At 41.8% G+C, this 6260-nt stretch overlaps 1 long non-coding RNA gene across 1 annotated transcript; it reads left to right on the forward strand.

The window, feature by feature from the left end:
• Positions 1–744: 744 nt before the first annotated feature.
• On the forward strand, positions 745–3801 carry 1600025M17Rik (RIKEN cDNA 1600025M17 gene). Its single transcript, NR_038168.1, has 3 exons — positions 745–883; positions 2077–2137; positions 3455–3801. It is a non-coding gene; the product is annotated as an RIKEN cDNA 1600025M17 gene (long non-coding RNA).
• The last annotated feature ends 2459 nt before the right edge of the window (positions 3802–6260 follow it).

Here is a 6260-nt window from a genome sequence, read left to right on the forward strand (position 1 = left end):
GTTCCCAATTATAAGAAGGGGCAAAGTGTCCACACTTTGGTCTTCGTTCTTCTTGAGTTTCATGCCTTTAACAAATTGTATCTTATATCTTGGGTATCCTAAGTTTCTGGGCTAATATCCACTTATCAGTGAGTACATATTGTGTGAGTTCCTTTGTGATTGGGTTACCTCACTCAGGATAATGCCCTCCAGGTCCATCCATTTGCCTAGGAATTTCATAAATTCATTCTTTTTAATAGCTGAGTAGTACTCCATTGTTTAAATGTACCACGTTTTCTGTATCCATTCCTCTGTTGAGGGGCATCAACAAACAAACAAACATTCTTCTGTTGAGGGGCATCTGGGTTCTTTCCAGCTTCTGGCTATTATAAATAAGGCTGCTATGAACATAGTGGAGCATGTGTCCTAACTCTTAAGTTCCAGTAAGACATGAAATTCATCTTCTTGTAAGTGCCTTTTACAGTATTAAGGAAAAAGCAGTTTCTTGCCTGGGGATAGATATCCATCTCTGCCGTCAGCAGCTCTGAGGTCAGGCTGAAAGTCAGTCTAGCTGTAGGCTGTAGGATTTCGTGATTTTCGACGTGACTCACCAGACACCAGAAGCAGTGCTAGAGGCTAATGCTTCATAGACTGGGGCCCACTGTGTCCAAAGCCAGACCTCCGGATCCCCTGTTCCAGTAAGAACTGGAATTAAGCTCATGCATAAACAAGGGCGGTCTACCTTAGCATTCTGGGAGTTACGTACACGCTGATTTTTCCTCAAAAGGCGGAGAAAATTCAGAGCAAAGCTGAAGTTCTCCAAGGCAAATGTTGACAAGAACTTGCCTATCAACCACGGAATAGAGACCAGCTTGAGACTCAAGAGACCTTCCACTCCGATATTGTAAGTATCATGAGCCTGCCCTTATCCCATGTACTGTTGCTTGAGAGTAGAGGCAGGGAGCAACCCCACCAACAATGAGAACGTTCAAGAAAATAAATGAGCCCAATAGAAACTACTTAATTCTGTGACTAGTGGATATGACCATAGTGAGGAGTTGTAATGATGTGAGTCCTTATTGTTTCTGAGGACTTTGTGATACCACCTCAGTAACTCCTTATGCCCGAAGTTTCAGGTGTTCTTACATTATAGAAAACAGACCTGAGGACAATAGTGTTTTAGCAATTTATGCTAAGTCATACAGGGCTGGGTTAGAAACCAGAACCTTCTTTACTTAAAGCCATATTCCTGAGCTGGGAGGTGCTGGTGTACAATGCTAATCTCAACACTCCGGAGTCAGAGCTTAGTGAGTTCGAGGCCAGCCTGGTCTACAGAGCGAGTTCCAGGACAGCCAAGGCTACACAGACAAACCCTGTCTGGAAAAACAAACAAACAAAAATGCCTTCCTAATCACTTGGATGCAATGACTAATTTGGACAAATGAAAACCCCCCACTTTCCACTAAGCAGGAAGGTTGGTGTTTATCATTTCAGTTAATTTGTTTATAATGAGCAAAATTGCTGTAATTATTTTAATTCCTGTGGATTTTCTCCCAGATAACTAAGTAGCCAGTTCCTGAAGGAGCAGTACTTATCTGAGAGGGAGCCAGACGTGGTAGTGCATGCCTTTAATCCCAGCACTCCAGAGGCAGAGGCAGGCGGATTTCTGAGTTCAAGGCCAGCCTGGTCCACACAGTGAGTTCCAGGACAGCCAGGGCTATATAGAGAAACCCTGTCTCAAAAAAACCAAAAAAAAAAAAAAAAAAAAAAAAAAAAAAACGGAGAGGGCCAGTTTCCATGCTTTTTCTCTATGTCCTGGGACCTGATTGGTTAAGAAGTCGTGACTCACAATGGAACTAAGAACCTTGGGACAGAATACAATGGGAAGATTTTCACCATCACCTAGGTTACTTTTAATTTAGGAGTGAAAACAGTAGAGGAGGGTGTTGGGTGAAAGGTGGGATAACTCCTATGTTCCCATATAATCCCCACGCTTTTTCTTAGGATGCTCAGTTATCTTGCTCTCAGACTCTCTCCTTGATCATGAAAACTCTTTTATGGTCAAATGCCCTAACAGTGTTCACTGTACTTCCACAGCTTAACTGGCCTTCAGACTCTATCATCCAGTGAGTACAAGAGAGACTTCAGTCTGTCTCAGGTAAGATTATCTTTTGTTTTCTTCTCCTAAGTAAGAGCAGTTTCGAGATAAAGATGAGATTGAGCTTATTCTCCAGTAACTCTGACCTGTTGCCTTGAGTACCACTCTCAGGTTCCCAGATGGTTTTTATGTGTTCACTGGTTTGGGATGCCTTTTCTCTGATTGGGTTCCTCTCTTGTGCTCGCTCCAGTGCTAGTGATTCCTTTGGGTGGAGTCACATATCAGATATTTACATTATGATTCATAACCATAGCAAAATGACAGTTATGAGGCAGCAATGAAAATAATTTTATGGTTGGGGGTCACCACAACATGAGGAACTTAAGGGCCACAGCAATAGGAAGGTTGAGAACTACTGTTTTAGAAGAAAGAGCTGAGGAAACATTTGTGGACGAACTTGCCTCAGTACTGTCTTTCTGTGTCTCAAATCTATGCCTTCAGAGAGCCTTGATGTCATCTCAAAACTATTGGTAGAACTGGTTTGTGCACAGTTCTTCATACTTGTACCAGAAATACACATGCGAATAACATATATGGACCTACAACTGATAATGACTCCTCCCCCCATTTACATTCTAGAACAGTTATGTGAGACTATTTAACAGCAATTTAACTCTGGTGTTGGTAAAGGTCTGATAACAGCACATCTCAGCACCATATTGCAGAGGTGGACTCTGTAATCTCATGGGGATCACACTTCTGAAAAATGAATTTCCCTAATGTTTCCCACTATAGCCCACATTTAATTATAACAGGAGCTTAGGTTTGACATTGAGAAGTAAAATTAGTAAAGCAGAACTTCTAATATGAATAAAAAGAGTCTAGAAAATATTATTCTGAAATCCCATGGTTTGAATTTAGTATCTCTAACTTTTTTTAAGCTTCTACATATGAGAGACAATGTGCATGATTTACCTTTCTTTGTCTTAATTATTTCAGTTAAATAAATCCTGCAGTTCTAACTAGTTTACAAAAAATGATAGGATTTTACTCTTATTATAACTATTCCACACTTATTATCCAATCATCTGTTTGTGAACACCTAGGGTGATTTTAGATCCTTGCTATTATAAATAGTGCCACCATAAACATGGGACATAGGTATCTCTTTGACATTCTGATTTAATTTCTTTTTGGATATATACCCAGAAGTGGCACAGAGGAGAATGGCGTGAGATTCCATCATGCCACTTCACAAAGGTACATAATTTGAAACGTAGAAACTGTTTTATTTCTGGAGATGGGGTCAAGGAGGTGATGATGAAAACAAGAATCTCTGGACCTATTTGGTTATGTGGATCTCATTATCTTTTATAGGTGCTCTCAGTTGTGCTGTGTGTGGTTTATCAGTCATGGATGAACGTCAACATGAGGCCGTTCCCAGACCAGCGAGAGCGAGCACCAGCAGGAAGGCAGATGAATACTTAAAGCCTAGCCTAGGCAAGAAAAATCTGATGAGCTTTTTACTAGGCAGACAGCTGGGAAGGCAGAAGAGTGATTCAGAAATGTCAAAGTGGCTGTGGATGGTGACCCGAGGAACTCCAGGGTGGAGTTGGCCTTTGCCAAATCACCACATTACTTACATGCTTATGCCCACCCCAAATCATTCCAAATGCTTCCAAAAGAGTGGAAAATAAAATTTCTCCTTGTGTCGGCTGTTGAGGACAAGCTGTATTTTCATTTCTTTTGGTGTGTCTTTTTATTAAATACTTTATTTAATATTCATTTATACATACAATGTGTTTGACACCAATCCATTTCCCCACTTCTTTCCCTCCATTCTTCCCCTGCCCCACCCCTATATTTCCCTCCAAGATTCATGTGTTTTCTCTCCTTTTAAAAGTTAATACACGCTGAGTCCATCTGGTGCTGACTGTTGTATATATTTTTTAATCTGGCTTTCTTCAGTTATGCTGGACAGACAACTCTATTGGTCCATCCTGACATTCCATATAGAAGCCCTTGGACTCAAGATACTGAAATTGTGCTGCCTATCACATCCCTCTGCTGTTATCTGAAAAACATGCATTTACGCATGCGTGCAGCACTTGGCTGGGCATTCAATATCAAAGACGCTTCTCCCTAGTCATTTTGGACAGACATCCATCATGTTCCTCTATGAAGCCTGTCTCTCTTCCCTACTGTAAAGGAATTCTTGAGGGTGTAGCAGAGCCAGGTGGGAGGTTCTGAATACTTTTTTTTATTATGATGCTCAATGAGACATGACTTAGAAACTATACAGCATTGTCTTTTTCAGTTCTATTTAATACAAAATAGAGCATGGAGCATTTTATTGCTAGAAATGCTATACCGTGAGAACCTATTTTCCTTTTCAAAGAAGTGGAAAGCCCAGGTGTCAGTTTTTGTTGGAGACAGACAGATACAGAGACAGGAGTATGGATGGAACTATCTTCATTTCACAAGCCCATACTGGATTGCCTAGGATTCTCCTGACCAACATGAAGCTACCTCATAGTCAAAAGAGACTTGAGAAATGGCTCCTGCTTAAAAAAAAATTCTCTATCTTAGGGCTAGAGAGAAATGGCTCAGATGTTAAGAGCACTTGCTGCTCTTGCAGAGGACCTGGGTTCAGTTCCCGTTATCCATACTGTGTTTTAGTACTGCCTGTAACTTCAGTTCCAGGGGATCCAATGCTTTCTTCTGGCCTCCCCAGGCACCAAGAGTGCAGTTACATATAATACACAGGCAAACACTCATATTGTAAGCATTCTGTCTAAGCTCCACCTGACAACAGTAAGGTATCCTCCTCCCCACAGTTACCTGGCAACAGCCAGGTAGGCCTGACCCACTATAAAAGGGGCTACTTGCCCCCTCCTCCCTCTCTTGTTCTCTTGTTCTCTTGCTTCTCTCTTGCTCTTGTTCTCCCCTTCCCCCTCTCTCCACATGCTCATGCTCACGGCCATGGCTGGCCTCTACTTCTCTACTCTCACCTTTTCTCTGCCTTTTTCTGCCTCTACTTTTAACTCTCCTCCCATGCCCTGAATAAACTCTATTTTATACTATACCATCTTGTGGCTGGTCCCTCAGGGGGAAGGGATGCCTCGGGCTGAGACAGCCCCTTCCCCCATACCTTACCACACCTCCATAGAATATATCGCCCTACCTCTTTTTATAAACACATCACATATACACAAAAGTAAAAAATAAAACAATAACAACCTTATCCCTAAAAGTAATGTACTGAACTAACACGGAACTCTTACAAATTGGGAAATAGGCATTGTACAAGAATGTGATCATTGCAAAATGTGAGGTAAAGTTAACAGGAAGAAAGGACCTAAGAAGCTGAGCACTGGAAAATTCGGGTAGTCCGGGTGATAAGGACAACAGACAGACAGAGGGGAAACAATGATAGATTCCAAATGTTATACCCCTTAAAGATTAAAGTGAAATGCAAGGACAGGAGGCGCCACCATGAAAACATTATAAATTTCTTGCATTATTCTTGTTTAGTATGAGATTAAAAAATAAGATTCCATGAAGCCTTTTTTGTTTTGTTTTGTTTGTTTTGAGACAGGGCTTCTCTGTGTAGCTCTGACTGTCCTGGAACTCCCTCTGTAGTCCGGGCTGTCCTCAAATTCACAGAAACCCACTTGTTTCTTCCTCCTGAGTGCTAGAATTAAAGGGACACTACCCACCAACACACACACCCTCTCACACACACACACACACACACACACACACACACACACATGCATGCATTAAGAGTATGTTCTTATAGGACCTCATTGTGTTTGTAAAGGTTTAGAACTGCTCAAGCAATAGACAAACAGCACTCAATTTCCCCTCCCTGTTCAATGCACTGTTGGGGAAGGAGATCCCATAAGCCTCCTCTCCAAAGGGCGTGTATCTCCCGATTTGCTGAGGCTCAAACACCAGGCTTTACCTAACAGCTTCCTGGGGCTATCCTCTGACTCATCTAGCTTCCTCTCAGCTAAGTTAGCCTCCAGGCACCCTTCTTTCTTCAGAGCTGTGTCACTGAACTGAACTCTTGGGTGGTTCTAAGGAAATGATAAAGCTGTTTGCTTGAAAAGGTAGGCCAGTTCTTTTCTGAGTATAGGGGAGAAAAGATCAAAACATGAGTATGTGGCCTGTCTGATGT

Source organism: Mus musculus, chromosome X, assembly GCF_000001635.26.
Source record: "Mus musculus strain C57BL/6J chromosome X, GRCm38.p6 C57BL/6J".
NCBI lineage: Eukaryota > Metazoa > Chordata > Mammalia > Rodentia > Muridae > Mus > Mus musculus.